Source organism: Lygodium microphyllum, chromosome 2 (assembly GCF_053477565.2).
Source record: "Lygodium microphyllum isolate KBCC chromosome 2, Lygodium_microphyllum_v1.1.10, whole genome shotgun sequence".
Classification (NCBI taxonomy): Eukaryota; Viridiplantae; Streptophyta; class Polypodiopsida; order Schizaeales; family Lygodiaceae; genus Lygodium; species Lygodium microphyllum.
Genome location: NC_141136.1, coordinates 89520751 through 89541474, shown reverse-complemented (window position 1 = coordinate 89541474; position 20724 = coordinate 89520751). Strand labels below are relative to the sequence as shown.

At 38.4% G+C, this 20724-nt stretch overlaps 1 pseudogene across 1 annotated transcript; it reads left to right on the top strand.

The window, feature by feature from the left end:
* The first annotated feature begins 12962 nt into the window (after positions 1–12962).
* Positions 12963–20517, top strand: LOC148039998 (ABC transporter B family member 3-like; annotated as a pseudogene). Its single transcript, XR_015693547.1, has 12 exons — positions 12963–13650; positions 14483–14537; positions 14637–14812; positions 14947–15168; positions 15316–15554; positions 15682–16207; positions 16285–16558; positions 16654–17326; positions 17429–17657; positions 18125–18392; positions 18798–19061; positions 19198–20517. The product of XR_015693547.1 is annotated as an ABC transporter B family member 3-like (transcript).
* The last annotated feature ends 207 nt before the right edge of the window (positions 20518–20724 follow it).

The window sequence follows — 20724 nt, the reverse complement described above, 5'->3', positions numbered from 1 at the left end:
TTCATAGTGATGAACAACAAGCAGTTGTCTAACAAAGATTATGCTCATTATGCTTTGAAGCTATTCGAGTACCCCCCATATTGGATGTATCGACACTTTGGTTGTCATATACGCCTATGGACATGTTTATAACATGCTCTTAGGCTGATATTAAAGCTTGGATGCTTAGACATTGGCTGTCAATCTTGTCTTTGGATGATCCTTGGATACTATAGTAAGAGTCTTGCAGCCTACTTAGATTCAATCGGATGCCTATCACTTGAATATTGGATGTATGGATATCATTCACATGATTTTTTATCTTTATTTTCTCATCTAGCATTTGACTTTTACTTTACTAGGAGCTATTTGGCTTTATGTATTGAGCCACATTTGGCACTTGGATGTACTACATAGCATTTGGTTTATGTAGTAGAGCTTGAGCTTATTATAGTGAGATAGTAGGACTCATTGTGACATGTACATGCTCTCTTCATATGCATTGGATGTAGTCACCCTATCATGGAGTGATTTGATCTCTTGTCTTGGACTTGGTACTTATGTTTGTTAGGGTGTTGTCATTGGTATTTATATGCTTCTGGGTTATGTATTTGGAAGTTCTCTTCATTTACCCTTGAGACCTACCCTGTGTATGATATCTATGCCTATTGCATGTATGGTTAGTGACATACTATAGTTGTGGCAAGTCTTCAGTGCCCGTTGTTTTTTACTTCTTCCTTCTTGATTGCTCATAGTTGGTTGTTGACATATTGTTGTAGTTTATTACAGCAGCCGATCTTTTCCCTTTTATACATTTTTATTAAGGGTAGTCACTTGGACTTAATAGTTACTTGCCTATAGTTTGTGGATAGCTCACTACTTTGGCAATATCTCTTCTCTCGTGCTTGATTTAACGATGGCTTTGGGGATGGTTTAAATGATATTATAGTAGTCCATTTTTCCCTTTTGTGCACTTTCTTGGTCTCATTATAGCTAGTGGTTCTCATCATGATAGTGCTATCTTCAATATTAAGGAACTAGATGGGACCAATTATAGCTATTGGAAGACCCAGATATTATAGGTTTTAGTGCAAAAATTGTAGGTTAGACCACTCAAAAATAGAGTGCCAAACCAAAAAACATTGCAGTTGAGGATTGGGATGAGCTTGATGAGCTATGTAAGTCCACAATCATTTTATCACTCTCTAAGCAAGTTCACTACAATGTCTCACTCCATACTTAGCCATTTACCTTTTTAGGAGATTGAGTTCAAGGATACTTCACATCCTTTACTTCAGCTTAGTACTCTACATGAGTCATAGGACACTTTTCATACAGCAATATGTGCTAAGGATGGGTAAAATTACAAGATGTTGAGAGTGCCCTCTTGACAAAAGAGGCGAATAGAAAGATTGTGGATGCTTCCCATACATCACATGCATTGATTGTGAGAGGCTAGCATAATGGAAATGGCCATAGTAGAGACAATCTTGTAGTAAGTCTCGTGGCTGTAAGTTTAGTCTTACTTGTCATTATCATGGGAAAGCAGGTCATATTTGGCCATAGTGCCATAAAATGCACGAAGACAAGCGCAAGGAAAAGGGAAAGGGCAAAGTGCAAGAAAAGCACGATGATTGTAGCATTGTGTCTAGCAAGTCTAGTGTCAAGATTGAGAAGATTAATGTGGTGTAGCCTGCTGTATTTAATGATCTTATATTGATAGCCTCTTCTTTAGATGCTTCACAACAGCTAGCTAATGCTTTGTCATGATATAATCAATGTTAGTTGATAGATACAAGGGCTTCCTTTCATATGACCCCTCATAGAGAATGATTTCACTCATATAGCAATATGACTGGATCCATCCCTTTGGATAATGGCCTGGCATTGGAGATAGTTGGTATTGGTGATATCCCAACTACTACAGTTTGGCTTAGGTAGCATGTTCAATTCAATTCGCATTAAAATACAGATAGTCTTTAAGGGCTATAAGTCAGCTTATTGAGTAGCAATGCTTTTGGTTTTGGTTAGACCATTGAAGCATTGAATATAAGTATAATCGTTGGAGTTAATGAGGACTAAATAATAGAAACATTGCTGTAGCAATAGTTAACATTTGAAACTAAGAATTAGATCTCATGTTTTGAGGATGTTAGTGCACGCATTTCATACGACAATTTGATATTCAACTATTCTTTCATGTGGACACTTGTTTGAAAGTGATAGAGTTCAACGAGTCCTTGAAAATAATACTTCTACATAATTGATTTTGAATTTGATCCTTGATCATTCTGATGCTCTCAACCTCTTATATCCTTAGGAGACACAGCCTCCTATATCCTTAGGAGACACAGCTTTGAAATTGAGCCGCCAAGTTAATGATGTCTTCTTATACTTAAGAATCCATTTCCTTTATTCTTTGCAAGCTTGATTTTAAAATTAAGTTTCCATGACTTTGAGAATCTCCAAGTCCTCCTTAGGAGGCTCAACTTCAAAATTGAGCATCTAAAATGAGGACACCTTCTTAGACTCAAGATTCCACTTTCTCTCTGGCTCAATGTCAACAGTGAGCCTCTGTGATGTTGACACCCTCCACCTCTTTTCTCCATAGAAGGCTCAATTTGGAAATTGAGTCAAATTTGCACCTCCATCATTTTAAGGCCCTCCATCCAAGAACTATGGCACTTCCTAACACGCTCAATATTAAAATTGAGTCTCTATCATTCTTAGGCTCTCCCCCTCCTCTCTCCTTTCAAGAGGCTTCTCCTCTTGAGGCTCTCCACATCCTCTCCCATTAGGATATTGAGTTTCAAAATTGCATCATGAAGATATAAATGTATCTTTGGAATCAAAAATCAATTTCCTCTCTAGCTCAATTTTAGAATTGAGCATTCATGATATCAACACCCTCAACCATTTTTCTCCTTAGGATATCATGAAGGCTCAATTTTAGAATTGAGCCTTCATGATATCAACACCCTCAACCATTTTTCTCCTTAGGAGGCTCAATTTCAAAATTGAGCATCCATCATTTTAAAGATCTCTAAAAATTAAGTCTCTCCATTTAGGAGGCTCAATTTTCAAATTGAGACTCCATCATTTTGAGTCTCTCCAACCTCTTTCCTCCCTTAAGAGGCTCAATTTCTAAATTGAACCTCCAAGATGATAAGGTCTTCTTAGACTTAAGAATTCATTTCCTTTTTAACTCAATTTCAAAATTCAACCTGCAACATAATGAGGTCCTTACATATATGACTCTCTATTTCATCTCTTCTTGGGAGACTCAGTTTTAAAATTGAGCCTCAATGAAAAGCCTTTTAATATATGATGCTTTACCTTATTGAAATTAACTTTGAGGTGAGCATGTGAGATAACAATGCCTTCTTAGACTTAAGAATCTAAGTGAGGATCTGAAACCCCACATGTGACTCTATTTTCTCCCTTCTTAGGAGGCTTATGAGAAGCCTTTCAAAATATGATGCTTTACCTTATCATCAAACTTAAACTTTGAGGTGAGCATGTGAGATATTAACCTAATCTTTAAGATATGTTTTCTATCGTTTTAATTTTAATTTTCTAACAATTTTTTAAGAGCTCTTAAAAGGTAGTTTATATTTTCATATATATGGCCCTACTTTGTGTTTACTTGTTTTGATGATTTTAGGACATCAAAAATAAGAAAGGGATGCATTATATGGGGACATGGGTGTATTATTGTCTGCAAAAGAAGATGTGGATGATTTCTTGATGCCATGTATATACCTACACTCTGCTACATAATCATAGAGACAAGAGTAACACATATTCAATATCACCCTTATTTGATAATTGCAAAGTCTTTGATGTGATGGGTAGTAAAGAAGGAAAGGAACATAGCTTCGAAAAAGTTGATTCGAAGATTGAAAGCTATGATTCCTTGGATAAATCTGGTATCAATTCAAGTAGTGAAATAGTTAAGGGAGTCTCTCATGCAAAGAAACAATTGGCAAGTGCTTCAAAACCAAAAACAAAAGGTATTCAAGGCATAGAAGCACAAGGAGATATGAAATCATCATCATCAAAATCAACACAAAAAATGAAGAGCACTAATAATCAAGAAGGCGGACAATTCATGGATCATCCAATTATTATGTTTAAATCAAGCTTCATATCTTTAAGAAAGTTTTGGATTCACACCATCAAAGCTTATACACAAGCATAAATTTTAAATTTGCAGATCAATCATCTTGACAAATGAAAAGTCAATATATTTACAACAAAGATATCCAAGGTGGACAATTTTGTAATCAGAAGTATCGACATGTAGAAAACTTATTTTGTGAAGTGAAACAAAGTAAACCATTGAGAAGCTTATATCATTTTAAGAGGGGTGGAGATGATATATTGATTAGATATTCACATGTTAATAGAGAGATGTAATCAAAACTTGGAGATATTTTGATTGATGAGTATGGACACACGAGGCAAAAAAGCACACCTCAATAACTTTCTATCAATTTATAGATATTGGGGACCTCTTGATTTATGAGTCTAGATGTATGTGATATACAAATATATCTCAAGAACCTTTTATTTATACATGGATGTTTTGTAAGCACATATTTTTCTATGATTATTTTTGCAACATGATTTGAAGAAATTTATGTGTAGCATTCACCTCCTTACTCTCTTAGTTAAGTTAAGTATATATTCTTCCAAGTTTATTATGTAACATAGTTTGAAGAAATCTATGTGTAGTATTCTCCTTCAGGAGGCTCAATTTCAAACTTGAGCCTTCACGAAAAGGGGGCCTCCTTGGACTTAAGGATCCATTTCCTCTCTTTGGATCAATTTTGAAATTGAGCCATCATGATATTGACACAATCCACCCCTTTTCTACTTAGGAGGTTTAATTTCAAAATTGAGCCTCCATCATTTGAAGGTCCTCCAACAACTAAGTCTCTCCTTAGTAGACCCAATTTTGAAATTTAACGTCCATCAATTTGAGGCTCTCCACCTTCTCTCTCCTTAGGAGGCTCAATTTCAAAATTGGGCCTCTAAGATGATGAGGCTTGCTTTAACCTAAGAATCCAACTTTATTTAGGTAACATGATTTGAAGGAAATTGTGGGTAACATTCAACTCCTTACTCTCTTTTGTTGACTAATATTAAAGTTAGTCTATGGCATCTTTTATTTTCTTAAATCAATCAATATATCAAAATAATATTATCAACATATATCTAGTCAATTCAATTTGAAAAGTTTGATAGTAGTTTCTGACAAACAATGACCATTTACTTTCATTTTTTAGAAGATTCTCCCATTCTTCTATATTTACTATGGAAGTTTCAATAATAAAACATTTCTTATCTTGGTTTGTTATACTTAAGAGTTTAATGGCATAAAAGTGAATCAATAATTTACACCCATAAAAATAAGACTAGAGAATATAGAGAACAAATATCAAAACTATTATGTAATTTTAAGCTCAAACAATTAGGATACAAGAAATAGAGAAGGAAGCAAAAAAAAAAACCAATATACTACTATGGTTGATGTATATAATGTCAAGTACATTATTGAGAGCTAGTAATAGTTTATTAATATCATAATTGAGATAAAAACAACTAAATTCAACTTATCTATACGATATTACACCATTCTTGGCTATTTCTATGCTATGCAGATAGTTTATAGAAAGCAATAATCATACAACAACATGTACTCATACTTGATTAGAATGGAATCTTACTACATAAGGGTACCAAGCACTTTACAGTATAGGTTGCACACAAATTAGGGATGGAAAAGTAATAATTATTCTTCAAAATGGTTGTGCCACATTTTTTAATGAGCTTTTTAAACATTTTCATGTTGAGATATGTTCTACTACTTTGCAAAAGAATGTCAAATCATATGTTAATATTTTGGAGAATCATGTCAGCAATATCTATCCTTTTTACACCATTTGGAATCAAGAGGATGTTATTGAAATTCACTTAGAAAATAAACCAAAAGTTGAGGCCATGTTGAAACCTGTTTTAAAAGCTTGGAATCAATATCAACAAATATGCAAAACAAAGAACACACTTCTCATTGATGAGAGTCCATTCAAAGGGTGCATAAATCTACATGACAATTGCATTTCTCCTCATTCCTTTGTTGGTCAATCAGATGATGATCCACACAAAATTGAGGATATTAATACATGATCTACACCCAAAAATATGCATGAAGTTTGCTCATTTTTAAGTTTAGCTAATTTTTATTGCAAATTTGCTAAAAACTTTTCATTACTTGCTTTACCAATAATTTAAAGAAAGGTCTTATATTTCATTGGGGTGACAACCAATAGTGATTTTTTTATTTATTAAAGCATGCATTAACTCACACACCTATCTTACAACTCCCTCATTTCAATAGGCCATTCTTTTTAGTCATTATTGATGCTAGTGGTTCTCGTATTTGAGTTGTCTTGATGTAAGATGATCATCCAATTGCATACTTTAGTTATAAATTGAAACCTTTTGAACTTAAGTATAGTACATATGACAAGGAACTTTTAGCAGCAATATATGCATTACGCATATGGAAACATTACTTAATGGATTCAAAATTTATGATTAAGACATATCAACAAAGTATCAAACACCTCCTTTCTCAACCACAAATTTTTGATAGGTATATACAATGGGCATCTTTCATTCAATCTTTTCATCCTTTGATCTAGTATTAGCCCCGTAAAGAAAATATTGTAGAGCTGATGCATTAAGTTGTAGGCTGTTTGTAAATAATATTTTTGTGCTTTCTACATCTTCATTAGATGCTTTAAAAAATAGTTATTTGCATGACTCTGATTTTCATGATGCCTGGTCGACTTTGTCTCAAAACCAATGTTTGTTGTTCTCGAAGAAGTTGGCGATCCACCTTATATGGGACATCATGGTATCATTTCTCATCTTTGTAATTTGCAAGAAGATTTTTTCTGGCCTCATATGAATCAAGATGTTTCTACCTTTGTTTCTGAAGGTCTTGTTTGTCAATGAATTAAACAACATCATGGTAAACAGTATGGTTTGTTAATGCCTTTACCTATTCCTAATTCACCTTGGGAACAAATCTCAATGGACTTTATTATTGGTTTTCCACTGACTTCTTCACAAAATAATATGCTTTGGACTATTATCGATTGATTTAGTAAGCAAGCATATTTTATTCCATGCAAAAGAGCTTTAACTGCTTCACAAACTGCTAATCTTTTTCTTAAGCATATCTTTGTATGTCATGGTTTGCCACACATTATTGTATCTCATTGTGATCCGCGTTTTTGCAATAACTTTTGGGTCACTTTATTTTCTAACCTTGGTACTAAAATTGATTTTAGTTCAGTCTTTCATCCTAAAACTAATGACAAAAGTGAATCTACTAATCGCACATTCTTGATTTGATTCGTGCCTATACTATTTCTTCTCCTAGTACATGGAACCATTATTTGCATCTTTTACGATTTACTTATAATAATACACCTCACTTTGCCACCAACAAAGCACATTTTGAAATTATCCATGGTCGCAAAATTCCAACACTAACATTTCATTTAAAAGTCAGAAAGTGGCTTTAGCTAATGATTGGATTCATACTCATTCTACTATTTTCGAACAAGTAAAACAATTGATTGCTACAGCCCAACAATCCAATGTTAAGCAAGCTAATAAGAAGGTGATTATTTTTTGTTGCAAATTGAGAAACGTAGATTGCATAGTGTTGAGAAGAATCCTAATGTTTTTTATGGACCCTTCAAAATTCTTCATTATATAAATGCTAATGCTTTTAGATAAGAATTTCCTTCACATTGGAAAACTCATAATACCTTTTATATTATTCTTCTCCATCAATTTAAAGGATCATTACCTATCCATCCTATGTATGATTCTCTCCCATTACTTGAATATGACAATGGGCTTTTAATTCTTGAATCTATTATCGATATTGATTGCATGACTACCCGCACTGGCAATACTTATCCTCGCTATCTTGTAAACTTTCAAATCTATCTTGTTGAGAAAACTCAATGGATGACTACTCATGCCTTGTGTGATTATCCACATTTATTGACTCCACATCTCACCAATAGCAATTGAGGATAATTGATGTCCCACCTTGAGGGGATGTGGCCAGGTAGCACCTACACAAGGGATGAGCGCCTTCAATGGTTCTCCCTTATGTGCACGTTGATAGGATGAGTGCCTTAAATGGTTCTCCATTAATGCGGGGCACGTTCCTAAGAGCGAATTTTGGGTGAAAGGTTGATGGGCAGGGACACTTATCCTTTTTGAGCGGCGTGATACTTGCAAGGGTGAATGCGGATAAAGTCGTACATGGGTAATGCTACAATATTCATATCTCCAGTGTTAACATCTATGTTGTCGGAGGGGTTTTAGTCAAAAGGTTATATCCACCGGGGATCAGAGATAGAAGGAAGTAGAGAATAGGAGATAGAAGAGAATAAAAAGAATAGACAAGAGGTACACAAGATAAAGACAAAGCACAATGAATCAAAGCACTATGTATTGATAGAACTTGAGAAGATAAACAAAATCCTTGTCTGGTACTACTCAAAAGCAATCTCCAAGCATCAGATCTCCTGGAGCTCCCTTGTAAACAAAAAAATGTGCATCAAAATAGTAGCGCACGGTTTTGTTAGTATTTTTTTCATGAGCTTTCCCAAAACTGGTTGAAAAAGTAACTTTTTTTTGCATGTCGCCCTATTTTAGAAGTTTCCATAGCTTTTTAGGATATTTACAAGAAATAATATCCAAAATAGGCTAAACTTATCCAAAAATCTAGTATTTTTGAACTATCCATACTATGGACACTAACACTAATGACTAATATGGCATTGACTCTCTAGATGATGATGCATTCCATGTTTTTTCACACTATGTCCGCGTAGCGACACAACACCCACCCCCTTTGAACCTACACATCCTTCGGTATGTGCCAATAATACACTACCCAAGTCAAACATCCATAGCATCAAATTGTCGCTTATCATGCATATAAGAATGCATCCCCCTGGATCATAGATCAGTATACTCGCTATCTGCATAACTCTTGAACCACACCTAGTGTTTCCTCTAGGGTCATAAGTTCTTGGGTGTGCATCATATACTAGAGGCTGTTGAATCTCCATATACATGCTATCAATGCACCCATCAACAAATACATAGCAACATGCTTGCTCTTTCAAATTCGAGAGCATGGAAATCTGCTTATACTGATAATTGTGTACCACATCACAAACATAAACTGGGCCTCACTTGCATCCAACACATGCTGACCATTACCAAAAATAGTGAAGCAATCCATATCTTGAAGCATCTTTGAATTGCCTATTAAGGCCTCTAATAAAGCATCTGAAACAATTTCTAGCTATGGAGCATTACATCTAACATCCTTTAAAGGCATATCCTTGAGCTCATGAACTGTCTCAGAAATGATAACTTTATCATGCAAATCATGTGCATCCAACAAGTAACCAATCTCCATTTGAGTCCCTGCATCAAGTAAAACACGAGCTTCATAAACCTCTTCAGATGCATTAAGAAAATCTGCATATGCAATGGCTGACTCTTCCACTAAAGGATCTTCCAAGGCATCCGTGGTTGGCCGTCTCAATATTAGATTGCAACTTATATCCTAGCTGCTTGCCCTCTTTCTTGCTATCATATTTCTGCTCCTATCCAACCTATTCCATAACATGCTTGAGAGGTGGCTAATTTGCAACTTTAGGTAGATCCACACTTTTTCTTGTTACTCTCTTAGATATTCATGCATTATCTTCATCTCTCTTCTGTTTCTCTTCCACAAGTATATTCGTGTTTTGCACTTTTGCTAATATATGCATCCATCGAATATGCGTCTACCAACGATTCCCACCCAATTATGTCACGACTGTCTTGCCTTGCATGATACATTTCACAATTAGTAACTTTTCTCTTTTTAGCTGCATGCAAAGCATGTGTCCATATTACATCCTTCAGAGGACCATCACTTGGCCATGCATTCTATCCAACTATAGAGCCAAAGTAGAAGCATGTAAAGTTGCATAAGCATTTTGGACAGCCAAGTCTTCCAACAACTTTTGCATACCTCCCTGTCCAAAATTCAAAGCAAGAGGCAATCTCGTTTCTTGTGCATGGATCCTGCCATCTTTCCAAAAGATGAGTTGTCGTGCCAAGGTCTCCTGATAAGCAACATAATCCTTCCTTTCATGCTGCAAACTATCACACCACATACATCTTTTTCCTAGTTTAGGGAGTACTGCTGCTTGTCCCCTTTCCTCTTGTCCTTTCTCATCTAATTTTGCGACCTTCAACCGAATATCTTTCATGCCTTTGACCAATTCATCTAATACATCTTCTCTAACAGTAGAAATAGCAACAAGTGCAGCCATAGGGTTAGCCACAAAAGTGGGTGGCTTACTAGATATATCAATTGTTTTGCTCCATCAACTACTTTGTGATATCCTCGAGATCTCTACCTAGGGTAGTACAATTTGTTTTGTGCCTCTTGTAGCCAGATGTCATGGAGTTCTTGGCTAGTCCTTGCTCTTGTGTAGGTTTTTTGGGTCCTTTAGGTATCGATGTACCATTATGAATTGTGTCCATGTTTTCCTATGTTGGAGGTGCTAGCAAGCAAGCAACACTATGAGAAAAATAAAATCACAAAAAAACATAAACCAATTCATGTTGCATATTTGTGGAAAATATAAGGTTTTCTCTTAATTGTCCGCGTAGATGTATGGACAACATCGTCTTCAGGTTTGCTATGTGTTGGCCACTTAAATAGTTCTCTATGGCATCATAGAGATTGTTGTCAAAAGAAGTTGAGAGCTTCTTGGCCTTCCTCTCCCTTGATAACATGTGCTGACTAGACAAGATTTGTTATTAATCAGAAATTGTTTTCCAATGCATGTTCACTTTTGCATTTCCTTTCTATCTTGTGAACATTTGACCTTGCACATCTCTTGGCAAAAATCCTCCATCTTTGTCTGTTGGTTCTCATATTCATGGGCAAGCTGCCATTACTAATGATGTCTTCTAGATCTAGCTTCATAATGGTCGAAGCTATAGTCTCTTGAGCATCCCGTGGATCGGTGTTGGAAGCTAGCAAGATCAATAGTAAACTTGATTGCCATGTATTGATTTTCTGCTGAATTGATGAACACAAATAAACCTACTAAGGTATGAGATGCAATAAATTCGTATATCGACCACCCAAAAAAAAAACATAACATCCAGCATCGTCAACATAATGCCATGCTGCAACCCATACAAGAAATACCATGAAACATGGAAAAGTTCAAGCAATTTTTCGTTAGACTCCAATCACTATTTCCAACAAGAGCTATAACAAATCGCATAGTATGCATCATTTCTTGTCTTCAAAAGAAAATACTCAATGACAAAAATCAAATAAAGGTGCAGAGAACGAAACGCAAATGCAAGCAATTACATGTTTGAGACTACTTGCTAAGTGCTCAAGGTATAGTAAATGAGCATTTTTTTCGTTATGAATCACTTGAATGTAACTATTTGTATTTATTTGAGCAACTAATGAAGCGATAAAGTTTCTATTACTTTTCTTTGAGGGCCTGCCATGACGAGCAAATAGCCTTAGGATAATCTAAGAAGAATGCGCTAAGCGTTTCGACCTACAAGACGCATGAAACCACTTGAAAGATCCACTGTTACGTGCAGCAGGCTCGATTTAGAGAAACAAAAAGAATAATACAGTCAGGCATGAAATCACAGCCATGATCAGAGACTGTGCTTTGGCGTATTAGCATGTATAAATGTTTAAGAGGCTCAATTTTGATGGAGAGGTTCGAATTACCAGTTGCTGTGTGCATACTGCCTTCAAGTTGGCACCCCGAAGCTTAATAGAATTTCCAGTAGACGCGGCATTCAAATGTAACTCGCATATCCAGTGCAATCATGGCATCTTCTTCTGTGCTGCCAGGAAACGAGAAGTGACAGAGACATCAGCAAAGGCGACTCTTTGAAGGAAGACAAACAAGGCGGCAATGGCGGCATGCTGCAAACGACTCGAAAAGTGGCTTGCACCAGCTTCAAAGTGATGGCGGATGGAGCTCCAGATTCGAGGATTGCTTCGATATGGTAGGTAGCGCTTCTCCGAATGACTGCACGAATAAAAGTTCATGAGAAAAGCCATTAATTATTTGATCGGCAATCCTGCCAAACATTCATCTTACCAAGGAAGGAATGATGGTCAAGGTAGCCGCAGAACCCTGACAGAGAGACAGTGAGGACATCCTGATTCCTCGTTCCTTAGCCCACGCTGAAGTAGATAGCACAGAGGGTGGGTGTGATGGTCCCCATGCAGGGGTCGAGAATCCCCATGCAGGGGTCGTGAATCCCCATGCAAGGCACACCCACGACCCCGGTCAGACTCCCGAAGAGCACTAGACTTGACGTGCTGCATCGCGACATCAGCAACTCAACATGACACAAAATGCACACAACATGACATGACACGCACAAGAGAACTCAAAGAGAGCACACGAGTTTGGAGAATGGCCCATCTTGAGGGCTAGAGCTCATATTCATAGCAAGAGAGTACTTGCAAGGTAAAGCCGGAGGCACAGATATGGACCATGTTAGTTACTTGTGTGGGTTTCTGAGCTGCGGACCCGCCCGGGACCAAGTAGGCATGCGAATGATGGATTTGGCAAAACAGGAACATCTTGACCCCAAAGACTATCCTTTTCGAGTAAGGTTTCCTGTTGAGAAATAGGAAAGGGGAGGTTTTTGAGAGGGTTGCAGGTTTTGGGTGGCAACTGGGTATCGGTCCATGTGATCTGGACCGGTTCCTGCTGATTTTCTTTGAAAACCCTCTTAAAAACTCCCTCTCAAAACCCCTGATGGGAACAGGGTGGACAATTTTGGCAAGACGTTTTATTTAAGGACAATGATAAAATAAAATGCACGCATGATAGTATAATGCATTAAACCGTAATATGTTTCCTGTTTTAAAACGTTAATACGTTTCCTTGAATGATTAACGCAGAGAGCGAGATCATTTTAGTCTCAGTCTATTATTACAATATCATACTATATTATTATTTTAAATTTCTGATTCTGAGGCAGACACAAAATCTAGACTCTAGAGCGAAAGAATTAAGGAGTCATCTGATTTCTGCCATAGCCAGCAACCTCTGAGTGGGGCACCATAGCCACCCAGAGACAGAGAGAGATCATTGCTTGCCACTTTTCTGGAAAAAGAAAGAATTGTGGAGTGGAAGTCAAATTCTTGCATTGCAGCCTTATTTCTGCCATAGCCAAGCTGAGCCTAGGGACAGTCTGTACTGTGGGGCGCCATAGCCACAGGTCTGATCAATGATGGAGGACCAGAGCAACAAGAAGCCTGATGAGGAGAAGAAGAAAAAGAAGAACGAGGCTAGTAATCCCAAGCCTCCTGACCAGTCCATCGCCTTCTTCAAGCTCTTTTCCTTCGCCGATCCCCTTGATGTCCTCCTTATGCTTGTTGGGAGCATCTCCAGCATCGCCCACGGTGTCAGCTCACCCTTCATGACCCTTGTCTTTGGCCAGCTCATCAACGCCTTTGGTGAGAATGCTTCCCAGAGTGTCCTGCATGAAGTCTCCCAGGTCAGCTCTTTGTTTTGTCTTGGATTTTTTTTGTTGGGCGGCTCAAAATTCATCAGGTCAACCCGGAATTTCAGAAACTCTATCAACAGAAGTTTTAGACAAGTTCCCACTATAATTCCCACATTGTGAATTACAGCAACATCATGAGATTTTGAAAGAGAGGCACTGCACACCTAGGGCCAGCAGCCCCATGGCTCCCAACTGCACCTTTCTTTCTTCCGATAAGTAAAACTGTGGCTTATTATATTGCACAGGAGAATTTCACAAAGAAGCACATTTCCTCAACACAGCTGGAGTTGACAAAACAATCGTATGTATAAGCTTCTCAAGGCAGTTTGGGGGGTATGGGGGAAAGAAGCCATGGAGGAGGAGTACACCACCACCTAGCACTGCCTGCTGCATCATGAAAAATAGGCCATGGCTGCCCTAGGTGAGTGAGAAATGCTGTCGGAGCTGCTGACATAGGCCCAGGATTTGCCCTGCAGTCTGTCCCAGCTGCAGCAGAGTGAGTGGATGATGGATGTCCCCAACCACATATAGCTAGAGATGTGGTGCCTCCCAAGCAGAAGTTCATGATGTTGAACACTGTAGGCAAAAACAAGGGGAAAAAGCCCCTTTGCGCATGTCATGGGGAAATGTCCGAAACTTCTTGTGGGCTTTCTTGACTTGTCGAAGAAGCCCCAATGCAATGCCTTGATCAAGGGGTATGAGAGGGATGATGCTATGTTGAAGGGATAGGGCATGGAAACATATGGAACAATCAATCCAACAAATCTGCTTTCAGATTCTTATGCTGGATAATACTGACAACTCACTTCTTCTATTTGAGTAGGTATCCCTGTGGCTCATTTACATCGGAGTCGCAACATTTGTAGCATCATTCTTGCGTACGCTCTTTCAATGCCTCCCTATTGACATCTAAGGATGCACACACATTGTAAACCAGTCCTCTGATGCCTGCCTTGAATGCATGTTTTGTTGTGCAGAGGTTAGTTGCTGGATAGTCACAGGTGAGCGACAAGCAGCAAGGATTCGGAGCCTTTATTTACGAGCAATCCTGAGACAGGATGTGGCCTTTTTTGACCTGGAGTCTTCTACTGGGAAGGTCATTGAAAGGATGTCAGGAGACACAGTTCTTATTCAAGATGCTATGGGGGAAAAGGTTAGCATGCCATTTCATTTATAATTCTTTCAGAAATGTATGCTCCTGTTTTCAAAGTTGGCTTTTTATGTGGTTTCCACTGATGATCAGAGCAGCATACTACACCACTTATCTTCACCTTTACCTTGTTACAGGTTGGGAAATTCATGCAGCTGTTTTCAACATTTGTGGGTGGGTTTGTGGTGGCTTTTGTGAAAGGTTGGAAACTTACCCTGTTGATGCTTGTGTGTATCCCATTCCTGGTCATTATTGGTGGAGCAATCGCAATATCGATAACAAAAGCAGCCAGCAGAGGACAAGCAGCGTATGCTGAAGCAGGCAACATAGTGGAACAAGCAATCGGCGCAATCAGAACTGTAATTGACATTGATTCCTTTTAACTGTATCTATATGGAAGGTTTCCATCCTAAAACCTGCACGAACTGATGTGCTTAACCATGCTTTTCTACTTTACTACCATGTCATGTGTAGGTGCAGCCACTTATGACTCTTTGTGCATTCAGGTTGCAGCATTTACAGCAGAGAAGAAATCCACAGAAGCATACAGGAAAGAACTTGATAATGCATATAAAGCATCCACTCTTCAGGGATTGGCATCAGGTCTTGGGTCTGCCACATTCATGTTGATTGTATTTTGCTCATATTCATTGGTCATCTGGTTTGGATCAAAGCTGATTGTGAATGAAGGATACACGGGAGGCACTGTCATCAACATTATATTTGCAGTCTTTATTGGAGGCATGTAAGTGCTTTTCTGACTTGAGTAGTTCAGAGCTTTTTGCAAGAGACAGGATTTTTTCTGACTTTTATCCTGGTTGTGTGACTTATGAGCTTTTGTCATACATGATCGAGTGCTTCTGATTTTGCAGCTCCCTTGGCCAAGCTTCACCATCTATAAATGCTATTGCCTCTGGAAAAGCTGCAGCCTACAAGATGTTTGAAGTCATTTACAGGGTGCCAGTTATAGATTCGTCCAACATGAATGGTGAAATGTTGAAGAATCTAAGAGGTGACATTGAGTTTAAAGATGTTAACTTCTCCTATCCAGCACGATGTGACGTCCAAATTTTCAACAAGTTTTCACTTTTCATCCCTCAAGGGACAACTGCTGCACTAGTGGGAGAGAGTGGAAGTGGCAAATCTACAGTGATCAGTTTGATTGAGAGGTTTTATGATCCCCAAGGTGGTGTTATTTTGTTGGATGGGGTTGACATCAGACTATTACAGCTGAAATGGCTAAGGCAACAGATAGGACTTGTAAGTCAAGAGCCTGTCCTTTTTGGTACATCCATAAAAAACAACATAAACTATGGAAAGGAAGATGCAACACTAGAAGAGATAGAGTCCGCAGCAACAATTGCTAATGCAACAACTTTCATTTCACGCCTGCCTCAGGTATGCATATGGTGTAGATGAGTCCTTAGGATCAAGTGGAGCAATTCTGTAGGGACATAACGATGTTTTTGTATCAGGGTTTTGACACTCTAGTGGGAGAGCATGGCACCCAGTTATCGGGAGGTCAAAAGCAAAGGGTTGCAATAGCAAGAGCAATATTGAAGAATCCTCCCATTTTACTCCTTGATGAGGCCACCAGTGCTTTGGATGCTGAGTCCGAGCGTTTGGTGCAAGAAGCAGTGGACAGGGTAATGATGGCTCGCACTACTGTTGTAGTAGCTCATCGCCTTACAACAATAAGAAATGCTGATCTAATTGCAGTGGTGCAGCATGGTTCAATTATAGAAATGGGTAAGTATTTCAATGAAAGTTTAAAGTCTTTTCAGATCATATTCATTCCAAGTCTCAATGGTGAATTACTATTTGTCTTATCTTTTGGGATTCAGGGAAGCATAATGAATTGCTAGAAAGTTCTGTTGGGGCTTATGCACAGCTCATACACATGCAAGAGATGCACCAACATGAGGGGGGTGATATGAATCCAGCTGCAGATGTTCAGAGGTCTGGAAGCAGAAGCAGAAGCCACAAGTCTTTTAGGAGGTCATTAAGTAGGACATCAGATTCATTTGGAAGCAACAGATCTTGCAGCGCAAGACATGCTGAAGTGGATTTTCATACACTGTCTTCTAAGCAAAGACACAGTGTATTTGATTGGTTTAGGCACAAGGTTACAGAGGATCCAGAAATTGGTGAAAAGGAGCCTGCTTCTGATGTTTCCATTCTGAGGATTGCATCAATGAATAAAGCTGAGGCTCCCATCCTCTTTCTAGGCTCTTGTGCTGCTGTTGTCAATGGGCTGATCTTCCCAGCTTATGGAATCCTGATATCAATGGCCATCAAAAGCTTTTTCCAGCCAACACCATCCAAGCTACGGCATGATGCCAATTTTTGGGCTGTCATGTTTGTAGTACTTGCAGGTGTTGCCTTTGCAGTTATCCCTATTAAAATATTCTGCTTTTCTATTGGAGGACGCAAGCTTGTTCAACGTGTGAGACAGCTCACTTTTGAAAAAGTGCTGCAGCAAGAAATTTCTTGGTTTGATGAAGTTGAGAATTCAAGGTGAGGGTCAATATTTCTTGTATCTTTCCTATTTTTGTTCTAGAATTTTTTGGCAAATATGAGTGGAATGTAAGTTTGTGTGCTAACCTTTTGCAATTCCAGTGTTGCGGTCAGTGCCAGATTATCAGCTGATGCAACACAGGTGAAGATTGTAGTGGGAGATTCTTTGTCTCTAGCTGTACAAAATGTTGCCACAATAATTGCTGCCCTTGCTATAGCATTCTCTGGAAGTTGGCAGCTGACCCTTGTCATTCTTGCTACTGTTCCTCTCCTAGGTCTCCAAGGCATAATGGAGATAAGATTTCTGAAGGGTTTTAGTGCAGATGCAAAGGTAAGAATTCAATGACTTTTTTCTTGTTTAAACAATTTTTTTGATGCTGCAGTGATCTTATAAGTGTGCGTATGATCTTCCCCATCGATTTCTTGTGTATGCACATGCAGTATCTTTGAGTTCTTGCATATGCTAAATAACTTGATTATCTATGTTTGTTATTATTGAAGACTGCCATTAGAAGCATCATGTTGTTGAACTGATCTGCACAGCTCGTCTTTATTTTGATGACATAAAGAGCATTGCATTACCTTTCATGAGATGTAACTACCATAAAGAGCATGAGTTCTAAATGGAGTTGCTTGCATTGCATGTATCCAACTTCCCTTACCCTAGTTGCAAAAATATGGATCTTTTGAAAGTGTTTCTTCTTATTGTTAATGTTCCAGATACTATATTCTATTCTTATGAAAATCTCTTGTTTCCCCTTTGTCTCGTTCAACCTCATGTGCATTGTTGTTCTATAGAAAATGTATGAGGAAGCCAGCCAGGTGGCTACTGATGCTGTTGGTAGCATCCGCACAGTCTCATCATTTTGTGCAGAAGATAAGGTTCTCCAACTCTATCATGAGAAATGCACATCCCCATTAAGAAAAGAGATCCGTCAAGGGATCTTCAGTGGATCTACATTTGGAGTCTCAAACTTTGTGGTATATGGAGCCTATGCTTTCTGTTTTTGGTTTGGGGGCGAGATTGGTCCAAAATGGCAAGACAAGCTTTGAGGAAGTCTTCAGAGTAAGTTGCAGTTGGTTTTTGAAATCTGCAATTCAACTTTTTGAAATCTGTGCAGTTCCCCTACTAATGTTTAGTGTCCTATGGTCTTCTCTTGTTAGGAGCTTTTTAATTCATACTTTTTAATCTGACAGGCATTTGGAGGTAATGCATGTGTCTGTGTCAAATCATCTAGGAATGAGCAGTTCTATACTAGCTGCTAGTCATAGTCATTTTGTGCATTGTAACTCACTCATCGACAAGCACATTGCTGTTACTTTCCTGCATACATGAATTTGCAGTCTTGTCACTGTAAATCTCGTGACTTCATTTTATGTATCAAGTTATGTTATGAGGCTAGGTAGTGCTAGGAAAGTTGCTTGTAGCTTATATACGTCTGCGTTTGTTTGCTGTTTATTCGAACTGCAGGTTTTCTTTGCAATTTCCATGGGTGCCCTTTCCGTCTCACAGTCAACAGGGCTTCTGTCTGATACAACAAATGCCAAAACTGCCATAAACTCAGTGTTCTCGTTGATTGACCGCAAGTCTAAAATTAATTCTGCAGATACATCTGGGCTGATTCCTGATGCCGTGGTTGGTAACATTGACTTCAAGAGTGTGAGCTTCCAGTATCCAAGTAGACCAAACATACAAATACTTAACAACTTGTGCCTCACTGTACAAGCAGGAAAGGTTTGTCTTGCCAGATTGGAGTCTTTCAATAAAAATCAAGAGAGAGTTGTTTTAAACATGGCTCAAACTTTGAGAGGACTTATATAAACAAGCATGGTTGTAATTAGAAGTTGCTTCCTCTTTGCTCTTTATGCAGACTGTAGCTCTTGTAGGAGAGAGTGGCTGTGGGAAATCTACAGTCATTTCCTTGTTGGAAAGATTTTATGATCCAGATACAGGACTCATATATTTGGATGAAGTTGATATCAAGACTCTACAGTTGAAATGGCTCAGACAGCAGATGGGGCTGGTCAGCCAAGAGCCAGTGCTATTCAATACTACCATACGTGATAACATCATTTATGGCATTGATGGTGTTATTTCTGATGATCAGATTATTGCTGCTGCAGAGGCTTCAAATGCCCACAAGTTTATTAGAGATCTGCCAGACAAATATGAGACGTGTGTTGGAGAACGAGGGATACAGCTTTCTGGAGGCCAGAAACAAAGGATTGCAATTGCAAGAGCAATCATAAAGAACCCGAAAATTTTACTCCTAGATGAAGCTACGAGTGCATTGGATTCTGAATCTGAACATATAGTGCAGGAAGCCTTGGAAAAGGTCATGGTGAACAGGACTGTGATCGTCATTGCGCACCGTCTTTCTACCATTAAAAATGCTGATCTTATAGCTGTCATGAAGAGTGGTGTGATTATAGAGCTAGGGAGGCATGATGAATTGATGCACATCAAGGAAGGAGCCTATGCCGCACTGGGAAAGCTTCATATGGCTTCTCCTTAATGATTTTGGTGGGAGTTAATGTTATTGTTAAAAGAGCATTGCAGTTAACAGGCCATAGTGTTGACAAAGGTGATGTGAAACTCTACAAGTTGGCCAAGTAATGATTGTTGGAGTGATGTGTTGGGGATTAAAGGCTATATGTACCTAGCCGTCTATATTTACCTTGTACTCGGTGCTTGCACACTTGTACACTACAGGTAACGACCACCCATTATTGTCATCTTTATTCCTTATTCTTTGCTATGATGGAATAACGGAAGATAGGTCACACACATTGTGACTATTGGAAGTTTCCACACACCGGTCTTGGTCTCTCTTATTTAAACCTCCATACTTCTTGCTCTTGTTTTCTCTTGTACTATTTTCCCACTCCTACTCTATAGATATGAGAGATTCTGTCATATTCCCAAAGACAAGCACAACAAGTTGAATCTAAAGCCTATCAAATGCATCTCTGGTGTTGTGTTCTATGAGGATAAGATACATAAGAAACCTAAGTAGGTGATTGAGGTGTACACAAGGGGATCTTTTAGGAGGAGGAATCTCATGTTATGATACATCCAATTCCCACCATTAGACAACTTGCGGTTATTATTGATACCCTATTGTGTCAGATCATACTGATATTGGATAGAGAGGATATGATATATAGGCTCCACAACCGATTTGGTGAAACTCTACTAGTCTCATATGCTTTTGATTGTTATGAGCCCTCTATGGGTTATGCTATAGTGACAAATTCTATTGAGCCCTTACTTTTGAGGAGATTATGTGGAGAGATGATAGTTCTTGGGAGAGAGCTAAGCAATTTGAGTTTAACTCCTTGCAAAGAAACCATATGTTGGATTTGGTTTTTATCCCTAGAGTTAAATATGCATTGCC